We start from the raw sequence: 21,851 nt of genomic DNA on the forward strand, positions 1-21,851 counted from the left end.
CTTTCCCAGCTGTCCCAGCCTACTTGCTGGTGGGGCACTGAGAGAACCAGAAGAGGCCCTGACTGTGGAAGCAGTGCTCAGCAAGAACCAAAACATCTCTACATTATTAACGGTGTTTTGAGCATAAATCCAAAACGTATCCCTTCCTAGCTACTGTGGAGAAAATGAGCACTATCCCAGCCACCACCAGCTCCGTGCGGCTGCGGCAACGGCGGCCGAGGTGGCCTTGGGGCAGGGGGAGCGTTGGGGACCCTGAGCCACGAATCGCTCCTGGGACTTGTTACGTGCGCGCCTGCACAAACAGCTGCCCTCTCCTTTGGCCTGAGGGCTGCGTTTGCGCTCCCTTGGCGTGGGGCAAGGGGCTGTGATGGAGCCCGGGGAGGAGGTGGTGCACTGTGGGGGTGAGGGGAGGGGGCCCCCCGTTGCTGCTGCGCCTCAGCTGTGGGCGGGGTCTGGCTGGAGGAGCCCCAGGTGCGGGCAGTGGGGCTGGCGGTGCCGGCTCCTCCCTGGAAAAGGGGTGGTGCCCTGCTCCGGGGGGCCAGTGTGAGCCGAGGGCGGAGCGGAGCGGAGCTGTGGCCGAGCGTCAGCGGGCTGCGAGTGTAGCGAGGGAGGAGGTGAGCGGGGGCTGGGTGGGGGGCCGCTGCGTGCCGGGTCAAGCCCCGAGGAGGGCTGCGGCGGGGCAGCGGCGGGTCGGAGCGGGCGGTGGGGAGAGCGAGGCTGTGCTGAGGGCTCGGTGGGGCTTCCGGGTGCATCGGCGGGAGGGACGGTGCCCCGCAGGGTGAGAGAGCGGGGAGGGCGGGCTCGCGGCGTGGCGGGAGCTGTGGTGGTGCGTGTGGCGGCTGGGCGGGCGGCCGTGTTGTGGCGCAGAGCATGGCGGGAGCTGTAGTCCTTGCGGCGGGGGGCTGCCGGGCGGCCGTGTTGTGGCGCAGAGCATGCCGGGAGCTGTAGTCCTTGTGGCGGGGGGCTGCCGGGCGGCCGTGTTGTGGCGCAGAGCATGCCGGGAGCTGTAGTCCTGGCGCAGTGGCTGCCGGCCCTGTCACGTGGCTCGCCGGGGCGCGGCGGGAGGCGCGGTGTATTTTTGGGGTTGGATTCGTGTTGATTTCTGGGGGCTTCCAGGTGCGGCCGCTCCCCGAGAAGCGGTGAGTTCCCCGGGAGCTGACAGAAGGGAAGAGGGAAAGGAGGAGGACCTTTTCCCCCTGCCCAGGGCGCAGATGATGGCCGCCGCCTCCCCGGCTCACCGGAGCTCCCGCTCAGCCTCCCCTGGCCCCCCCCTTGCCCCGTGCGCCTGCCCGCAGCCCCGGCACCTCCCCGTAAGCGTGCTGCGTAGCCCTTGGCCGCCCCCAGGCCCTGTCGTGAAGGCAGCGAGCCGGCCCTCGAGCGCACTGGATTCCCCCTCGGCGCAGGGGCCCTTAGCAGTAGCGCGGGGAAGGGGCGGTGTGTCCAGAAGCCCCTGCGCAAGGAGGGGCTTTGGCCAGGGTCGATCGACGGTAATGACGGTCGCTGTTTCTTCTTTCCCTCTCCCAGAGACCGTGCTGAGGACGTGGTTGTCTGTCCTTCCCCCGGGGATGCCGTTGACTGCAGCCGTCTCAGGCTTGCGTGGCTTCTCTCTGCCCGGCGTTGCCATCCTCGCAGCGCGGGGGCGAAAAGGGACACACAGAGCCCTTCCCGGCTGTGGACAGGAGCTGCCTCGGCTGAAGCTGGAGACGCCAACGAAAGGTAAAGCAGAAGAAACTGAAGGCGCTCTGGCTGCCAGCTGCCTTCCTGCCGCAGGCAAGAGAGAGCCTGTCCCTGCAGGTGAGGGAGGAAGGATCCCCCTTCATAGTCCGCAGCGGGCCAGGCCACCAACGTGCACCGCAGGGTCTGTACGCGTAACCGGGAGTTGGGTACGGGCGTGTAGTGCACGAGCGAGCTAGGCTATGTGCCTAGGAAGCCTCATCTCGTAAGAGCGGTAAGACACCCGTGTATCCTCTTTAGGTGGAGAACGGCCTAGAGTCTGGAGCTGCAGAAGAGGCAGGGCGGAGAGGAGGGGAAAGAAGCATCTGAACGGCTAAATTGTGCCAGCAGCGCTGAGAGCGAGAGTCGCGGTGAGTCCTGGGCCACTGGGGCCCCGTTGCCTCTCTTGTGCGTCCTGGGCCCTCCCTGTCTCTCCCCCCTGGCCCCCTCTCTTTCCTTACCTGCTGCAAAATTATTTTTAGTTTTTTTTTTTTGCGTCCCCCCGCCCCTTCTTTCTCCATCTCGCTCTGAGTGGCTCCCTGACTCCCCGTCTTTTCAGGCCTCCCTCTCTCTGTCCTGTAGCCTGTGGCTACTTGTTCTTTCTCCACCTCTCTCTGCCTGGCTCTGGCTCAGTTTTTTATTTTATATTTATGGAGAGAGCATCGGGCGTCCTCCTGTCTTTGCAGGGCTGACCCTGAGGAAGTGTGGTCCGTCGGTCGATAGCATGAATATATATATATTTTGTGGGTGCACAAATCCTTTTCAGAGTGTCAGAGGGTAAGGGTTTTGTTCTGTTCAGCGTAAACATTGTTCTGTTTGGTGTATTTGTCGAAGATGAGAGTTTAGTGGGGGAGGTAGTCAGCTCTCTGGCTGGTTTGAGGTGGGCTATACGTGTTTGTCGGTCACCTCTCACCTGCCAGTTGTTTTGAACTAGTTTTATCTGGTTTTCCTTGGGAGTCACAAGGGGTTTGGGGCTCCCCGGTGGCGGGTGCTGTGGCCAAAAGAGAGAGCAGGGTCACAGAGTGCCTCATATATGGGGCTGGCCTCGGCCATCTCCTGCACAAACTTCTGGTATGTAGCGATCGGGATTTGATTTCCTGAAGGAGAGGATGATGGAGCTCATCATAAGAGCATAATCATTTTCTCTTCCTTTGGCAGTACGGGCACCCGAGGGCCAGCCTGCTTTTGAGGAACAGCATGAGGATGTCGGTGTCGATGCTCAGCAGTGGAAGGAAGCTTCTTTTGGAGGCCAAGAAGATGAAGTGGAGTACTTATTTGTTGTGTTTGATTTTCATTGCGGGGATGGGGAGGGGTGGGACATGGAAAACGCGGTCCCAGGCAGGGGAGGTGTCTATGATGTGGGAGGCCGTGAGAGAGATCATGGACGCTGCTGGACAGGCGTTAGAACCCGTTGCTCAGGTTGGACGGACCCGGCAGAACCACTGCACCATCTTAAGTAACGCCTGCTCACATACTGAGATTTTGGTAGTTGCCCCCACATCCCCGTTGGCTTTTCCTCGTCGAGCTTGTATTTTGGCAAGAAGCGTCTCTCGTTAAGCGTTTGGGTCTAAGGGGTGTCCACGAGGCTACGTGGTGCCCATCCCCATGAGATTTTGTGACCATCAAGTGATATTCAGCATCCGTCTTATGCCCGTCTCATGTAACTGCTCTGCAGTTTTCACTTAAGGCTTGATAGCGCAGCGTTAGCTGAGGGCGGCATTTCCCGCGCTGGCCCCGCCACGCCGACGGCGTTTCCCCTGCCGGCCGCTGTCCGTTCCCTGTAACTGTGACTCTTGTCCTGGCAGAACCTTTGCCAAAGCCACCTTTGTGCTCCACAGCAGTCTGTTTTCTGTCTCGAGTATGTTTCTTTTCGGTATCGGCTACCCCAAAGCTGTGTACCGTTGGCTCAGGTCTCTCCGTGAGCTTCTGCGAGAAGAGAGAGCCTTCCTCTGTTTTTATCGATGCGTCTCCTGGGGTGGTTTTTTGTTGTCCTTTACAATTTAGTTTTGTCCCAGCTACTGAGGTGTTAATTTAGCTGCTTCGTACCGTTCCCGATACGCTTGTATATTTCCACGTTTCTTTTCATGTTTTTTGTCCTTTGAGACTGATTCAGTTCTGTTAAGGGACTGAGCGAGAGAGAGCGTTGAGGTGACTCCGAATGGTTGATGGTTTTACAGTAAATGATTTACTTTATAACCAGAGATAATTTTTGAGAAGGGGCTCTTAAAAGATTTCATTCTGCTTTGCCATTCTGCTGGCGTAGATGAGCCCCAGCCTTTCTTCGGGAGGCTCATTCTGCTCCTGGGCTTCTCTGGTACTGTTCCTTGAGTTGGTTGCAGGTTTTGAGCTGTCTAAGCTCTTTGGGTAGGTGTGTTTTGACATTTAGAGAGGGGGAGGTTTCTGGCTGAGGTAAGAGAGCAGTCAAAGTTGAGCAGCAGATATATATTAGGAAGTATACTTGTACGAGCTTTTGTTTTTCCTCGGGTCAGTAAGTTTGTGTTGGATGTTCAGGGATAGCAAGATGGTCTAATAGTGTGTTTTGGATTGTTTGGTTTTGTGGGAGTGTTATGGTTTTGTCTGGGGTTTTTTTGGTGTTTTGTTTTTGTGTGTGGTAGGTTTTTTGTTTGGTTGGTTTTGCAGGAATTTTATGACTTGGCCGAGGGTAGAAGCGTATATTTTTCCCACCAGTTTTGCCTGTGTGTTGTGCAAGTTGTTGACGTTATCTCTCAATAGGACTGATGCTGAGATGCTGCGGTAGGGGTTAGGGTGAGCGTGTTGTACGCGTCTGTATGTGGAGCTCTAGCCTTCCTTCAGAAAGCAGCAGGGACGTAACGCATAGTGTGTGTCGGGGTACGGAACTGCTCGTCGCCTTTCCCGATCGCCCGCAGAGTACCACGTTGTCCCGAGAACCTTTGCAGCTTGCGGCAGGTCCCTCGTAGATTATAAGCATCGGGGCTTCTGTTATTTTGTGGGCCTGTAGAGAGCACGGAGTCTGCGGGAAGCCGGAAGGTGGGAGGTGCTCGCAGAGCGCGGGGCAGAGGTGGGAAGGGCAGCTCCCGAGGAGCGGCTGACAGAGGGGCTTTAGGGGTGCAAATACAGGGCGGGAGCTGTCGGGAAGGAGTGAGGTTCCTTCCCTGACAGTTCAGGAGAGGAGGGGTTTTTGAAGTCTTGGTACCGGGGGATGGTTGGGAAAGGGGTGTTCAAGTGTTAGCTAATGGTCGCGTTCTGTGTGCAAGCAGCCTCCGGTAGCCCAGTCTCCTTCCCCGTACGTGTCAGCGCGGCCGCTCGAGCGTGCTGTCTGCCGAGAGGTTCTCCACGCGGCTGTTCACGGAGTCGCTCAGGAGTGAGTTACCTACAAAGGGAGAGTGTGTCACTACACCAGCCACGCCCGTTTGCTTCCCGTACTGCTTTTGGTGTTTGCCCTATCGGTGTAATTTTTGTGTGTTGCGTGGTTTGACTTTTTCTTGCACTTTAAGTCATAGGTCTAGGGTTAAGCAGGACAGTCGAGCGAGGCGTGGCAGCAAAGGCGAGCAGATGGCGTCGTGTGCTGTGACGGGGCGGGCTGTGCGGTCACTCGTCTGGGATTTCTGCCTTTGGGGTCTCTGTGTTGCCAAACAAGTCAGTCAAAACGATTTGTTAGTTTGTTTTGCGTGGTGAGCTCTTGCTTTTGGAAAGCAGTGTCTAATATCTGTGTGCCTCTCCGTATTTCCCCAGAAGTGGGCCCGGCATTGAAGGTGACAGTTCCCAGCCATCGGGGACGGACCGAGTATGCGAGCAGGTGCCTGACGCGGCCACTGACCCGGGAGGCACGGATCGGGAGGTGAGGGAGCCGTGTTGGCATGGTAGGGGAAAGGATGAGTCTGGAATGTGGCTGTTGGTGGAGATGCACGGCAGGGAGCCGGACACGGGAGGGAGGGGGCGAACAGAGCATTGTGAGAAGGTAGGTCAGCACGTGACAACGGAGGGGTCGTGCAGTGCGAGCACCTATGTGACTAGTTAACGAAGGGACTCACAAAACTACATGCAAAGCGGGATGTCTGCCCCGAGCTCGTCGGGCAAGGTGAGCGATGAACAGGAAACTGTAGCAGCGGTTATTTTTGAGGTGTGGAATTGTTTGTGAGCGGGCGGCCGCTTCCAGGCGCAGCGGTCACCTTGTCTCTCTGGTTCTCTAGGCGCCGTAGGTGGCGGCGGCCACGACATCCAGCCTCATTAGAGCGTGGGCGAGCGGAAGTTCACGGCGCTTCCGAGGAGGCTGTCGTTGCGGAAGTGGCCGGCGTTGAGTGGTGCGACGCTGAGTGATGGCACCGCACGTTTGGAGATGAAGAGTGTCCGTGTGACCGCAGCCCCATCCTACGTAGCCTGTGTGGCCTTTTTAAAGGATGGCTTTTGAGCCCCCGGATTTGGAAGCGAAGCTGAGGGGCCGATGCGGTCTTTGTGCAGGTGGCCGGTCGGTTGCGGGAAGCGCAGGGGGGGCAGGCAGGGGTTGTCAAATCAGTGGAGGGGACCGTTCAGAGACCGGACACGTTTGGGCCGAGAGAGGTTGTGTTGTCCTTTCTGCAAAACAGAAGCATCTGCCAGGCAGGGGAGTTCCTGCCTGTGCTTGTGCTGTTGTGTGGATTTTGTAGTCTGTCTTTGTTCCTTCCTGTACTCGGGTCTCGATGTGTCTGTTCTCCGTGCTGAGCAGGCACCTAGGTAGCAATATTGAGGGTTTTGCAAGCCCTGGCTCATCGGCATAATGGTAACCGAGAGCTTCCTTTCTCGCATTTTAAGTCTACTGCATAGATTTGTCTTGTGTCTTAAATATTAGACCTTTATAGAAGGTCATCTTTTTGCGGCGGTGATTAAGGCGGCCTCAGTACTGCTGCTGAAGAGCAGTCTGAATACGCAGGGCCCTTTTCTGGGACCTGTTCCCTGCACCTGAACGTTCTGAGGTCTTTAAGAGCGGCTCGTCGCTCGTGCGTCGTCCTAGTTGTGGGTATATGGTTTTTTCGCAGGTGGTGATGGTACGTGACATCTCCGCGGATGCTATAGCTGCTTCCTCGCTGCCCTGCAGATCTTCTCGCCCGGTGGCATCTCTGGGCCGGAAGTCCGTGGTCTCGGTGAGAATTTTCTGAGGTGCCGCGATCACGTCGCTTGTAGTATTTGTGAGCAGTGTCGGTCCGTGCACGTCGATGCCTGTGTCAGAGCTGCTCCTCCGCCTGGGGGTGTAGCAATGGTAGAGCGGGGGAAAGAACAGCAATAAGAGTATATGGTTAACGTTAATGTGCGTAGACTGTTTTGGCAACGCCCGTACAACCCTCGTTGGAGCGAGTGGCCGTTGGCAGCGGGCGAGGACGGTAATTTCCGGGGCGTTTTGTGGGTGCCGAGGGGATGACCGTAGCCGTCTGGGAGAGGCAGCTAGAGTGCTAGCTGAGCAGAGGGCATCTCTCAGCTGTTCAAGCTTGTACGTGCGTGGGGCTTAACATTTGATTGAAGGTATTTCCTTTAATGGCATGCAGTAGTTGGGCTCTAGATGGTATTCCTACGTGGAAGCAAGACCTGTGGAATGGTTAAGCTGTTGCTGTGCGTCCAGGTGACTTGTTCTATCATGCTGTTCTTGCAGAGGATGAAGATGGAGCTGTGCAGGGTGATAGAGCAGAGCTGAGTAGAGCACACTAAGGCGGCGGGTCCGTGTGCAGGATTAAAGGGAAGATGCGACTGAAGGCTATTTGAGGAGCATTTCAGGTGAGCTGGGTCGCAGTGAGGAGGCTCATGGGGCTGGTGACTTTGTTCTCTTTGCTCTCAGGAGCACAGCGCTATCCCTAGGGGCTGGCAAGGTTCTAATTGTGGGGCCGGCGCCCATCGGGTGCCTCATTTTTTGCGTTACAGTTTAAAGTGTGGGTCACTCTGGTGTTTGAGGAGTTTCTGGGCAGTTGTCTGCGGCGTCGTTCCCAGATGCATGAACAGCTCTGCTCTGTTGCTGTCCATTTTCAGGGAGCGTGATTTCTTTCCTGCATCCTTACAGTCTTAGGTCTTGTAGCTGGGCTTCTTGTGCCTCCTCCCTCTCAGTTTTGAGAGGAACTTCTTGTCACGGGCCCTGACGCTCTTCTAATCTTTTTGGATCGCGTTAGGGCCTCCTTGCGTCACTGCCAGGGTTCCGCAGGTCTTGTTGCTGGACGAGCTCTTCCGTCCAGTTGTCTCTCTGTTTGCCGAGAGCGTTCTCTCGTCTCGGAGGCGCGCAGTTTGTAGCGTTTCTCATAGCGTTGGTGTGTGCGTTTGAGTTTGTCTCGGACCGCCTTGCTGGCCCTGTAGAGTCGGGTAGGTGGCACAGCGATGAGAGGTTAGGGTTCATCTGTTGCTGTGCCAAGGCTGTTGGGGGAAAGGTTGTACCGTCATCTCGGATTGAGTGGCCCTCCTCAGCGGGCGAGGACCGTAATCACCGTGACATTTTGTGGGCTCGGAGGCCGTGACCGTAGCTGTCTGGGAGAGGCGGCTAGAGTTCAGCTGAGCAGATTACCTCTGCAGGGTGTTCAAGCTTGTACGTGCGTAGGGCTTCATGTTTGAAGTCATATGTTTGTTTTGATGGCAGGTTATAGTCGGTCTTCAGGAACCGTTAAGGTACTGCTGTGCAACCAGGCGACTTGTTTGGTATTGGTTTTGGAGATGCCGAGGGACGAGTCGTGCAGGGCGACGGAGGGGAACTGAGGGGACCGATGTAAGCGGGTGAGGTGGTGCGTGGTGTATATAGAGGGAAGATGTGACCGATGGCTCTATGACTCCGTTGCTCCTTGCGTTTGTCTTTTGGTTTGGGTTTGAAGTAGCGTAGCAATGAGCAAAGGAGGCAAGTCGAGCAAGGCGAGTGGTGATTGGTGGGCTGAAGTAGCAGCTCTTTTCTGAGGTGTTGTGTTGCTGGGGAAGTTATAAGCAATGCGTGTTGTTTGGGTGTTACGGACGGCGGGCGAGCTGGACACGGCACCTGGAAGTGGCGTAGCGTAGGCTGGGAGGGAGGCTGTCGAGGGAAAGGGGTGCGAGACGGGGATCGGTGCGGGCAGGCTGTGGCATCGGGCAGCATCTCGGGAGGTGCCTTTTCGCTTGGCTTTTTGCAGGTGCCGCTGGCAGGCTCGGAGCGGTGCTGCCGCGTGCCTATGAGAGGTCTGAGAAGGTGGGGCAGCGGCCAGCATCTGAGACCAGAGAATGCTGTGGTCCGTCGTCGAGCTCTTCAGTTTTGTAGGTAACACGTGGGCCGTCTTTGGAACGGCGTATGAGCATTAGAAGCGAGCTGGGTAGTAATGAGGAAGTCACGGGGCGGTGATTTCTCACGAGCGTAACGGTAGTTTACTGTGTGTTGATACATTTGGTGCCACAAGCGATGACGGAAGCGGGGTGTGATGCTGGAACCTGTGCAGAGCAGGTGAGCCGATGGGCATGTTCCTTTTGATGAGGGGGGTGCTCTGGAAGAGAGCTGTGTTGACCCGTGTGATACTTATTGCTGGCTCTGGTGTTTTTTGGGGTGTTTTTTTTTGTTGGTTTTTTTTTTTCACGTGATGAAGAGGCACCTGGCCACTGCGAGAATATCCTGGTTAGCTGGTGTGTTTCTTGTTGTGAAAGGATTCATAATCTGGCCCATGTGAAAGCCCCACAGTGTGACTTTTGTTAGGAAGAGATCTTGAAAAATTGAGATATTTCTTATTCAGTGAGGTTGCATTCTATGAACTTGCCATCAGAGTGCATCTTAGAGACAATGTCTTTGTCAGTAGAACTCATCAGCACAAGACTTGCGAAGTACTGCTTTTTTTTCTAAGATGAAAAAATCAATGGTCCTTGCGGAGATCCAAGCACAGCACATACTCCAAATGTTGATGGCATTGGTAGTGCTTGGGTTCTCAGTTGTAACAGTCGAGATCCCATAAAAATACGGTTCCCCTGCATGCTTCGGTACAGCCAAACGCATTAGCATATCTGCCGGTCCTTCTTGGTAGCCCCATGTATTGCAACACTGGGGATTTGATTTGCGTGGGTTTTTGTTGTGGTATTTTTTTTCCCCAAAAGAATTAAAACCGAATCGGGGATCTCTTAACTCACCGATTCTTCTGTCATAAATGAAAGTTTAAAAAAAGCTAACAGCGTCTGATTTACGACGTGACTTGCGCTGTTTCAGCTGTAACTGCCGAGCAGATGTAGCGTACGATTTGTTAGGTGTAATTAAGCAGGTAGGTATTTGTTGTAAATATTTAACGAGGGGCGACTGAATGTTGGGGTGGGGGCGGTTTTTTCCTGCCGGTATTTTGAGGGAGCGCTCTTAAGTATTTTATTTCAGTCTCACTTTGGATGCGCGTTTCCCTGGCAGTTCAGCAGCATCTCTCGGGCGGGGCAGCTGGGCGGACGTCCCTCCCGACTCCATAACACGCCAAAACCCCCCAGTCACGTTGCTGCTGTGTATTTTGGAGATAGATAATCTTATGGCGGGTGTGAACGGCTGTGTGAGTTAAATGAACGCAGAAGGAAAATGGAAAGCTTTCAGAGCCTAGACGCTCATATTGGATGTGCGTAAACACGCGCCCGCCTTCTCAGCACAAAGTGCATTACTGAGATTTATTCTTAATTTTTTACGTTACTCTTTCAAGTTTGACGCTTCGCTTCAGGCTTCATGGAGCCAGGCAGCAAGACGTGCGGCGGCAGGGCGAGGGCTGTAGCTGCTGCGGCGGATCTGTAAGCGGAGGTTCCGGTTCCGGTACAACTTTGCCCCGCAGCCTCACGGGGTTATCTCCCCGCAGCGGTGCCGTAAGGAAGGGATGAGACGTTTTCCAGCACCAGCCAGAGCGTTCAGTGTTACGCGAAGAATCTGTTCAAAATGGTATCGGTTAGTCTTAATACCGTTTTCAAGTGTTCCAGTCCCTCTAGCTTTTAAAGGAGGTGTTGTGTTTTGACATGACCCGTTTGCCCAGAATCTTGCTGCGGCTCAATTTCCTTCCTATCCCTTGTGCTGACTGAGTTCCTCCATTTTCTTCTGTGCTATTTTATTCACGTGCTGAAATATAGTTTGGGATTTCTGTTTTTCAGATGTCTTCTCAGTGTCTCGTGATGCTCAAGAGATGCCCCCCGGCCCGGGTTTGCCTGCCGGTCGTTAAGCGTGGTGAAGGTAAGGGGCCATCCCTCTGCCTGGGGGCTCCCGGCTCTGTCTCCAGCGGGTGCCCCGCAGGTGCGGCCGCGAGGGCTGCCTGGTGGGGAGAGTCGGGGCCCCCAGGGGCCGGGGCTGTTTGTCGCCCCGGGGAGCCCGTCCCAGCGCGGGAACATGTCCGAGCAGAGCCCGAGAGAGACGTGACACCGTCCTCTGGCACGCTCCCGCTCCGCCGTGGGGCGGCCGCTAGCCTGCGGACAGGGGCTGGGGGGGCTGCAGCTGTTTGGGGGGCTGCCCCACCTTTTAGATTTTAGCAGAGCTCCCCCTTTTCTGGGGGGTGGGGTGTGTGTGTGTGTGTGTACCTTTGTAAATGGCACTATTAAAGTAATGAGCTGCAGGTTGGAGTAGATTCCCTTGTTTAGTGCCCTTCTTGGGGGTGAATAAAATTGGGGGGGGGGGGGGGGGGGCGGTGTGATGATGTCATGCGGGGCGCCCCGGTGTCACTGGGGGAGCTGATAATGCGTCAGAGGAACAGGTGAGTGGGGGCGTCATGTAGGGGTTCCCCCCCAAAAAGGGGGGTTGCAGCCCCAAAATGCCTGAAAATTGAGGGGGGCTATTACAAAAACCTCTTATTTTATATATATTGACATGTCATATTAATTGATAGATGTATAAAGGGATTTTAAAATAAGAACTTCTCTCTCCTATATTATATAACGGATTTCAGGATACAAAAATTCTACATTGAGATACAGGGTTTTAAACCACAAAAGTAACTCGACTGTCTAAATATCTAAATTAAAAAATAAAGGAGTTTAAAATGAAGAAAAAGGATAGATGAAGGAATTCAAAGCAGAAGAAAGTCTGGCTAGAGCGAGCATCTACGCTTAGTGTGTGTTACATAGTCTAAGCAGATGTGTAATCTAAATAGAGGTTATATAGAGTGAAATAAGCCTAGGTATAACTGTAAGTAGATGTCTAAATAGAGAAGTCGAAAAAGATTGAAGTGTCAAAGGGTAAGTAAGCAGATAGCTAGCCTAAATAGGTGGTTTATATACGTGTTAATATGGAAGTCTGAACAGGTATGTGTAAATAGATATGCTGTGTAAGTGTAAATAGCCTAAGTAGGTGTAAGTGTAAATTTAATAGCTAAGTCTAAACAGGTGTTGTATGTAAATGTAAAATAGATAGTATATATAAAATATAGATGTACTCTGTAAGGATGTGTAAGCAGACACGCAAGTGCAAATGTCTATGCTATATAAGGTTTTAAAATGCAAAGAAACCATGTTGACAGAGATGTTTATAGAGAGGATTTAAAAATTGGACACACACCCCACCCCCACCCCCCAATCAACTGAAGACACAAAAGCGCTTTCAAATGCTGCCCCTTTCCCGTTCTCCTTCTCCCATCCCGATTTGGGGCCGATTCCCCCAGATGGGGACTTCCCCCTCTGGGGCTGCGCAGGCAGCCTGGGAGCTGCTGCCAGGGCAGACAAACACCCCAAAGCCCCCAAGTCTGGGTCTGCAATGGGGGGTGAAAAACCCCAAACAGGCAAAACACCCAAACAGGTTTGGGGGAAAGAAAACAATTGGGGGCTCCTGGGAAAGCCCACTCCTGCTGGGTTTGTGCAGCTGGAAAGGGGGGGGGGGGAAAAAAGCGGTGGGGGGTTGGATGGGTTGGAACCCCACTAACCATTCTCATGCACAAAACCAGGAGCAAAAATCACCGATTTCTTTGTTGTGGAAAGGGCCAAAGAGACCCAGAAGTGAACCGTTTGGAAAAGCAATCCCAACTTTGTTCCTTTGGCTTTTTTTGCTTTTCCATAAGGTAAAACCCCCAAAACCCCCAACAACAAAAAAAGCCAAGCCATCCAAACAGAAATCAGCACCACCAAACGACCGCCCCAAAAACCCCAAATTGGGGAAAATTTGGGGTGAAACAGCAGCAGTTTGAGGGGCATTGCTGGGGCTTATCCGGAATGGATTCTCCGGAGTGGGTCGGTTATCTGGAGCGGATCATCTGCTGCAGGTAAGCCCAGGTGAGTTGCCCGTTGTGGATTATCCTGGGGGGACCCCCCTGGTGTCAGTCATCCCCATGCATGTTCCCCATGGCGTGTCTGCCCAGACATGCCCCTGTCCGGCAGTGTCCGCCTCCTCCCCCGCCCTCCCTCTGCGTGTGTCTGTGCCCTCCCAGACGCTGTCCCCTGAGATGGCCCCCCTGCATGACTTTTTTTCCCCGGTGACATTCCTCCCCCCCGCTTCCCCTGGCCTCCTGTTCTGTGCTCGCTGAAGCCTCGTGCTTACGCAGGATGAGCAGTGGCGAGGCGCTGCCAAGCCAACGAAGCCCAAGGCTCAGCAGCGCACAACTCCTTTGCAGGGCAGCCGCTGGCATCTGGTCTGCCTGGCTGCCCTGTGCCCCGATGCACAGCTGCCCCCCTCACCCCGGGCAGCCTGCCTTCAGAAGGGCAGCTGTGTTCCCCTGATGGATTTTCTTCTTTAACCCTCCAGGACCTGTTGACTTGCTGCTCTCCCTGTCACAGCCCTGATGCCGCAGGCCTACAGCAACTGATGGGGCTTACTCCGGGGGGGGTGTGGGGGTGGGAAAGGGGACCTTTTTCCCCAGGTGGTTTGTGCTGCTTCTCCTCCCTCGGGCGTGGGGTGGGGGCGAGTGGGGCAGGCGGGAGGACAGTGCGCATGCGCAGTGGCGCCTTTGCTGCTCTCTGCTGCCACCGTGCGACCAAGGCGCGGTACTGCAGGCGGGCAGCCGCGCATGCGCAGTGGCCACCTGTTGTTTTCTGCGCGCTGCTTTCACCGAGCGACCGAACCCCGGGACTGCAGGCGGGAGCTCCGCTACCCTGGTAGAGATTTCCACCCGCCCCTTATCCGTTCGCGGCAGTCACCGGTCGATCAAAACCGGGTACTGCAGACGGGAAGCCGCCCGTTCCCGAGGGGGAAGTTTTCCTCTGGCCGCTGCTGTTGCCGTGCAAGCAGATGCTGGTACTGCAGGCGGGCGGCCGCGCATGCGCAGTGGCGCCCTTTTCTGCTCTCTGCCGCCACCGTGCGACCAAACCGCGGTACTGCAGGCGGGCAGCCGCGCATGCGCAGTGGCGCCATTTTAGCTCTCTATCGCCACCGTGCGACCAAACCGCGGTACTGCAGCCAGCAGCCGTGCACGGGCTGTAGCGACACTTCGCCGCGCTCACTTCTCCACGCCACTTAGTGACACCCCCCCCCCGCTACCTGGTGACGGCACCGTGGGGGCTGGAGCCGTGTACCACAGCCCTTAGCGACAGGTGTTGACCCCTTGCGATAGCCCGGTGAGGGTGGTGCTGATACTCCTCGCCACGCTCTTAGCAACGGGCCCCGCCCCCGGCGATGGGCGGGCAGGCGGTCTGATGGCTGACCCACCTGGCCCCACCCACCTTAGCGACAGGCCCCGCCCCCTGGCAACGGCCCGGGGGGCGGTGCCGGCTCTCTCCCCTTAGCGACAGGCCCCGCCCCCTGGCAACGGCCCGGGGGGCGGTGCCGGCTCTCTCCCCTTAGCGACAGGCCCCGCCCCCTGGCAACGGCCCGGGGGGCGGTGCCGGCTCTCTCCCCTTAGCGACAGGCCCCGCCCCCTGGCAACGGCCCGGGGGGCGGTGCCGGCTCTCTCCCCTTAGCGACAGGCCCCGCCCCCTGGCAACGGCCCGGGGGGCGGTGCCGGCTCTCTCCCCTTAGCGACAGGCCCCGCCCCCTGGCAACGGCCCGGGGGGCGGTGCCGGCTCTCTCCCCTTAGCGACAGGCCCCGCCCCCTGGCAACGGCCCGGGGGGCGGTGCCGGCTCTCTCCCCTTAGCGACAGGCCCCGCCCCCTGGCAACGGCCCGGGGGGCGGTGCCGGCTCTCTCCCCTTAGCGACAGGCCCCGCCCCCTGGCAACGGCCCGGGGGGCGGTGCCGGCTCTCTCCCCTTAGCGACAGGCCCCGCCCCCTGGCAACGGCCCGGGGGGCGGTGCCGGCTCTCTCCCCTTAGCGACAGGCCCCGCCCCCTGGCAACGGCCCGGGGGGCGGTGCCGGCTCTCTCCCCTTAGCGACAGGCCCAGCCCCCTGGCAACGGCCCGGGGGGCGGTGCCGGCTCTCTCCCCTTATCGACAGGCCCCGCCCCCTGGCAACGGCCCGGGGGGCGGTGCCGGCTCTCTCCCCTTAGCGACAGGCCCCACCCCCTGGCAACGGCCCGGGGGGCGGTGCCGGCTCTCTCCCCTTAGCGACAGGCCCCGCCCCCTGGCAACGGCCCGGGGGGCGGTGCCGGCTCTCTCCCCTTAGCGACAGGCCCCGCCCCCTGGCAACGGCCCGGGGGGCGGTGCCGGCTCTCTCCCCTTAGCGACAGGCCCCGCCCCCTGGCAACGGCCCGGGGGGCGGTGCCGGCTCTCTCCCCTTAGCGACAGGCCCCGCCCTCTGGCAACGGCCCGGGGGGGGGTGCCGGCTCTCTCCCCTTAGCGACAGGCCCCGCCCCCTGGCAACGGCCCGGGGGGCGGTGCCGGCTCTCTCCCCTTAGCGACAGGCCCCGCCCCCTGGCAACGGCCCGGGGGGCGGTGCCGGCTCTCTCCCCTTAGCGACAGGCCCCGCCCCCTGGCAACGGCCCGGGGGGCGGTGCCGGCTCTCTCCCCTTAGCGACAGGCCCCGCCCCCTGGCAACGGCCCGGGGGGCGGTGCCGGCTCTCTCCCCTTAGCGACAGGCCCCGCCCCCTGGCAACGGCCCGGGGGGCGGTGCCGGCTCTCTCCCCTTAGCGACAGGCCCCGCCCCCTGGCAACGGCCCGGGGGGCGGTGCCGGCTCTCTCCCCTTAGCGACAGGCCCCGCCCCCTGGCAACGGCCCGGGGGGCGGTGCCGGCTCTCTCCCCTTAGCGACAGGCCCCACCCCCTGGCAACGGCCCGGGGGGCGGTGCCGGCTCTCTCCCCTTAGCGACAGGCCCCGCCCCCTGGCAACGGCCCGGGGGGCGGTGCCGGCTCTCTCCCCTTAGCGACAGGCCCCGCCCCTGGCAACGGCCCGGGGGGCGGTGCCGGCTCTCTCCCCTTAGCGACAGGCCCCGCCCCCTGGCAACGGCCCGGGGGGCGGTGCCGGCTCTCTCCCCTTAGCGACAGGCCCCGCCCCCTGGCAACGGCCCGGGGGGCGGTGCCGGCTCTATCCCCTTAGCGACAGGCCCAGCCCCCTGGCAACGGCCCGGGGGGCGGTGCCGGCTCTCTCCCCTTAGCGACAGGCCCCGCCCCCTGGCAACGGCCCGGGGGGCGGTGCCGGCTCTCTCCCCTTAGCGACAGGCCCCGCCCCCTGGCAACGGCCCGGGGGCGGTGCCGGCTCTCTCCCCTTAGCGACAGGCCCCGCCCCCTGGCAACGGCCCGGGGGGCGGTGCCGGCTCTCTCCCCTTAGCGACAGGCCCCGCCCCCTGGCAACGGCCCGGGGGGCGGTGCCGGCTCTCTCCCCTTAGCGACAGGCCCCGCCCCCTGGCAACGGCCCGGGGGGCGGTGCCGGCTCTCTCCCCTTAGCGACAGGCCCCACCCCCTGGCAACGGCCCGGGGGGCGGTGCCGGCTCTCTCCCCTTAGCGACAGGCCCCACCCCCTGGCAACGGCCCGGGGGCGGTGCCGGCTCTCTCCCCGTAGCGACAGGCCCCGCCCCCTGGCAACGGCCCGGGGGGCGGTGCCGGCTCTCTCTCCCCGTAGCGACAGGCCCCGCCCCCCGGCAACGGCCCGAGCCTGTGTTTGCTCCGCTCGGGGGGGGGGCTCGGTTTGGGTGTTTTCTCTCCCCCCCCCCCTCCCGCGCCGGGAGCTCCAGGCGGCTCCCGTACGGCTCCCGGGGCCTTCACCCCTCGGGGGGCTCGGCCCGCCCCTTTCGCGGGGCGCTGTGGGAAGGGCGGGGGCGGGGCCCGGGGGTCGAAGAGCCCCAGCCGGGGCTCGGGCAGCTCTCGCTGCCCCCGGGCTCCTCTGGCGCCGGGGCTCCCGTGTTCCCTCGGGCGGTCGCAGCTCTGGGGCTGTCTCAGCCCCCCGGGCAGGCGTGCTCTGGCGTTTAGAGAAGCGGAGGCGTTGCCTGAGGTAAGGCTTCCAGAGCTTGGCGCTCTTTGGCAGCAGCTGTACTAGAAAGGTCCCTTGTGGCCTGCTTTGCTTTTTTTCTCCCGGGATGCTGTTTTGGGCGCTGAGGGGGCGGTGAGGCGGTTTAGTGGTATGGTGTTCTGTTTGGGGTTTGGTTTTTGCTTTGCTGGTTTTCTTCCCCCTTGTGAGATCATTTTATTCGCTTATCATTTCACATTATCATTTACCCCGCGCCATTTCCGTCCCCTCTGGGCAGCAGCGGATCCGCCGCTCGAGGGCGAGGAGCTGGGCCGACAACGGGCCGCTGCAGACTCTGGTCAGGGTACGAGGCTGCTCCCTGGGGAGCCGGCGCAGGGGGCGCGGAGGTACGCGCGGGCACTTGTCGGTGCCCCTGACCAGTGAAGGGGAGGTTAAATTGTTAGAGTGCAAATAAACACATATTATTTAGGGAGGAGTCGTGACTCAATTTAATCGCAGCTATTACTGAACAAACCAGGCAGTCATTATTCCTAATCTGTAATTAAAAAAAATATAAAGGCAGCCCTTTTTTATGCCATAAATAGAGTTGCGAGTCATTAATAGCTCAATCTAAATGCAGCCGTTATTAAATCAACTGCAGGCATTAATGACTCCTGATCAGAAACAAAATAAGGAAATTTTAGAATCTAGAATGAAAATCGACCCGGAAAGCTAAATTGGGAGCGGGTAGTACTGAAATTGTAACAGGGCTGTTAGAAAGTTCGGAGGCAGCGACAGCTCCTGCTTCCAGCCCAAGCAGTAAACGAAGCTTTGGGTTCTTAAATGAAGAGAAATAAAGGTGAGCTGTTAAACAGTGGCTGGGGTCAAGCGTAGGCATTAAGAAAATTTGCAGGTACGGGTGATTCCTGACCAGAACTAACAATTCCAGAAGATTTAGATTTAAAAATTACAAAGCTAATGGAGTGCCACAACCGCCCGGATGTAACCGCAGCCGCTTTGGGGGAATGCCCCAGCCCCCCCCGCCACCGCTATTAATTACTGCCAAGGAGAGCGAGAGTGAAAGTAGAAGCGGTGCAGGTGAAATGCGAGCAGTACGCTTTTCCTAAGTCATCCCTTCGTGTCAGGAGAGGAAAGCAAATGGAAAGAAGATGTTTGCAGGGGGTCTGTGCTGGGTTACCTGCGCGTCTCTTCCGTGCATCCTTGAGGAGACATTTAGCTCCTGTTGGGCGCTCGCAGGTGGGGACAGGGCGAGCTGGAGGCAGGATCGGTGCCGGCACTGATAAAGGGATGGGCGACGAGCTGAGAGAAGAGGGGGCAAGGGCTGAAAAAGGGTCTCCAGTTCTGCAGGGAAGGCAGCGGGATGTGACTCGGCAACCGCTCTGACGAGTGCAGGGTCATTCGCTGCGATGAAGTCGGGGTCTGTGGCTGGCCCGGAGAGGCAGCAGAAATCCCAAACTCTTTGCGGGGGTACCGGCCAGATTAGGGCAACACCTGAACAGTAAAACCATTTAGGGGAAGCAGAGCTGGGCTGCACCGCGTGGCCAACCTCCCTCTTCTCCGTGAGTCCCAAAGGGGCAGCTCCAAGAATGTGCTGAGAATTAATGTCTTGCGCTAAAAATGAGACGCAAGTAGCACCCACCCGTGAATTTTATTTTCTCTCTCGCTCTGCGGCTCCTGCCTGCTTGTCTCTCCTCAGTGCGCACCTGCACCTGTGCTCGGATGGGGCAGCTGAGGGAAGGTGCTGCCATCTCCCCGGCCCCGGCGGACCGCCCCTCAGCTGTGTCCTCTGTCAGGGAGCGTCGTCATCTCTCCTGCCCCCCAGAGCGTGTCCTGTAGTGGCAGACGCGCGGGCTTTTCCCTGCACGCGCATACGGGAAGGGAAGGGAAGGGAAGCACAGTGAGAGCTGGGCTTGTCAAAGCGTAATGGGGGTGGTGGGAAGCGTAGCTAGAACCGGAGAGCTACAGCACAAAAGCGAAGCGGACGGGACACAAAAGTAAAATGGTGCACAGGAATGCTGAGGAGAGAACTCCCGCAGCACGCAGGAAATCAGTGTCAGAATCTATTTTCTTCTGACTGCCAAATTAAAAATAATGGCACGCTTTGCAACGCTAAGCTCACTCTAATCGTCTGAACTGTTTCTTTCCAACCCCCCACTGCCCCCAGCACACCGTTCAGCCTCCTCAGCCTGAAATGCCTTGTTTTTCTTCTTTTTTTTTTTTTTAATGACAGGGCAACTTCTGTTCCCGAGGTGGTGCCTACAGTACAGCTATCTCTTCGAAGGCAGTTTGGTTTAGGTCAGAGAATGTTTAGCCTGGACTGAATCAGCCTCTGTTTCTATTTCTGGAAATCGTCGGTCCTGTGCATCAAGCCCGGAAAAAAGGAAATATGAACCAAAGGACCTGGGGCCTGCAGGGCTAGGAAAATATTTGAGAAGAGGTTCAGCGGGGAAATGACTGTTTGTCTGTGGGGCGTCCAGGCAAGCAACCCAGCTGCTAGAAAGCGGCGCTGTCCCCAGGGTGGCCTCGGCGGTCCCGTCGGAGTCGGGGGAACAAGGACAAGGCAGGGTGAAGCATCTGGCCTGCCGTGTGGACCGTGACTGTACAAAGCACGTGTGATGCACTGCAAGTTTACCTGTTTAAACTGTGAGTTAAAGAAGGTGTGCAGTTGCTTTGTAAACAGCCGACGCTCTAAAGCTACACCCATCTAATTGCTAGCTGTATTAAATCTATCGTATTGCTGTTTCTGCATTAAAAAAGAAAAAACCAACACACCTATGTAAGCACGTCTAAGTACAATGGAAAACCACTGTTTAACGCGTGGCATGTGCGGGTGGTTTTTTTGGGGCGGGGGGGTGGGGTGTATGACAAAAACCTGCGAGAGACACACGCACACACGCACATGTCATGTTTAGCGCTCACCTAAACCCAAAAAAGAAAATCCACTCTTTATTTTGCAGCATTAGCATTAGCTTCCAGCGCACAGCCTGAGCGCGCACCTCTGCTCTCACCGTCTGCTCCCTCTTCAACCGTGCGTGGCTGTCATCAGCTTGCACAGGCTTTGCTCGTGCAAGTTTCCGCGACGGCTTACGAGAAGGCAGGCAAACAGACCCAGCAAGACGCGTAGTGCCTTCCTCTATGGGCTCCGTCCAGCCTTTGTTAAAATGAGCAGAAAAGACATCTGCTGCGGCCTTTGTCCTGACTGACTCTTACAGAGAGCATCTGACTTGACCCGCAGCAAAGCCATGCCCCAGGCAGCAGCACGTACTGGCGCGGACCGCGGTTTCACCCACCTGCTTTACTGCGCCGGTCCTTTCCCACGGCCGATGCCGCAGATGTGGCGCGGCCCACCCCCAGACCTCTTTACGAGGGTTCCCTGGGCTCTGCAAGTCGCCTGCTGGACGTGTTGCTGATTCAGGCACGGGCAAAGTCAGCTTCTTCGCTGGCCTCGGGCCAGGGCAGCCCCGTACCTGAGGGAAACTGAGAATATCTCCAGCGAGATCTCACCGGGAGGCTGGGACCTCGTCAGTAGGGGAGAAGGCCAAGCGACTGACACTGAAAGGGAGCTCTTTGCTAGGCTGTAGATCGTAAAGTTAAAAAAGAAAACAAACCTGCCTTTTTTAAAATGCCCCCCTTTGAGTCTGCCACGTTTGATACAGATTTTTTAAATTGCAGGGTCTATCTCCTACAGGCCTCATGCAAAGGGAAGCGAGTACCTCTGGCTCTCAGGACAAGGGGGTCCCTCAGGAGCCCAGGTGCTCACGCCAGCCGGCATCTGGCACAGCACAGGGCAGGAGCTTTGGCAGTAGTACGTGAGCTGAGAATGAGAGTCCGGCAGCGCCGCACGCTTCTCCTGTGAGCCGCCGAGGCTCGCGCGCTGTGCCTTCCGCAAATAAAAGGCCAGAAGAGTCAGCATTTCTGCTAGTTCCAGCCTCATCCGCACCCTCGTCGGTGTAGCTGTAAGCAAGCGTCCCGTAGCGACTGGGAGCGTGGCAGCTGGGCTTCCTGCGCTGCCTTAGGTTGTGCCCTTGGAGAGACCCTTCTCCGAGCCCCGTGAGCCCCGGGGTGGGTGGGCTGCGGTGCCGTTCAACGCTGAATAGGCACGAAGGCCTGTAAACAAAATGTATTTATATCGCACCCGTACCCGGCAGCCAACCGCCGCTTTATTTACGTATCCCGCACCTCCTGCCGACGCTTTTAAACTTAGCCGATATTGCCGCAGTTTTCACTGACGGGGCAGGGGACTGCCACGCTGCAGGGGCAGTGTCTGGGTGTCTCTCACGGACACAGACGTCCTCAGCTGGGTAGGGACAGGGTGAGAGCTGGAACAACTCTGCTGACATGTACGGGCCGTCCCAGGGCAAGGCTCCTGGGTCTGGGGGCTGAAAGGCGAGCCGCGCTGGGTGGTTGGTGTGGGAGTTGTGGAGCAAGTAGGGGGGAAAAAAAGCAACAAGAAAAAACCATCCAAATGTTTCACAGCAGGTAGAAAGCTTGGCAGAAAGCAAACTGAATGCTGTAAAGACAAAAGCCGAAAGCCGGCTATGGACTGGACGAAAAGAGTCAGTGCCACGGAAGGAGGTTATTTCTTCCACTGACCGTAGGAGGCTTTTTTGTGAGAAAACACAACACCTCTTCTTTCGGCTACGGCGCGGTACCGCAGCAGTAACGGGCCAGAGCGTGCGAGCGCCTCTGGCAGTATCGGTAACGGCCGGGGCACGGCCGAACGGCCAGCCCACCTTCCGCACAAGGAGAACACTGTTCCCCTGGAACGCCACGCAGACCCAGGACGGGTACGGCGGAGGCCGAGCCCAGGCGCCCCCATTGCCAAGGACCACCTTGGCCTCGCAGCGTCTCACGCTGCGGGGTGTTTTGCAGGCCGTGGCTAAGCTCAGGCCCCCTGCTCGTGGCTGCCCCCGGTCCCCCGGCGCCGGTCGGGCCCCAGCCCCCAGCGCGGTGCGGCGCAGGGCAGCGGCCCAGCAGGGCGGCCCCACGGGCCCCAGCCCGCACC

General features: G+C 58.1%; 2 long non-coding RNA genes across 2 annotated transcripts; both read left to right on the top strand.

Annotated features, from left to right (window-relative positions):
• Window positions 1-1,402: 1,402 nt before the first annotated feature.
• Window positions 1,403-11,157, top strand: LOC135310201 (uncharacterized). The gene is made up of 3 exons (XR_010370386.1): window positions 1,403-2,084; window positions 10,467-10,552; window positions 10,753-11,157. It is a non-coding gene; the product is annotated as an uncharacterized LOC135310201 (long non-coding RNA).
• Window positions 11,158-16,561: 5,404 nt separating this feature from the next.
• LOC135310200 (uncharacterized) lies at window positions 16,562-19,660 on the top strand. Its single transcript, XR_010370385.1, has 2 exons — window positions 16,562-16,870; window positions 19,077-19,660. It is a non-coding gene; the product is annotated as an uncharacterized LOC135310200 (long non-coding RNA).
• Window positions 19,661-21,851: the final 2,191 nt, after the last annotated feature.

The sequence above is a fragment of the Phalacrocorax carbo genome, chromosome 31 (genome assembly GCF_963921805.1).
Source record: "Phalacrocorax carbo chromosome 31, bPhaCar2.1, whole genome shotgun sequence".
Classification (NCBI taxonomy): domain Eukaryota; kingdom Metazoa; phylum Chordata; class Aves; order Suliformes; family Phalacrocoracidae; genus Phalacrocorax; species Phalacrocorax carbo.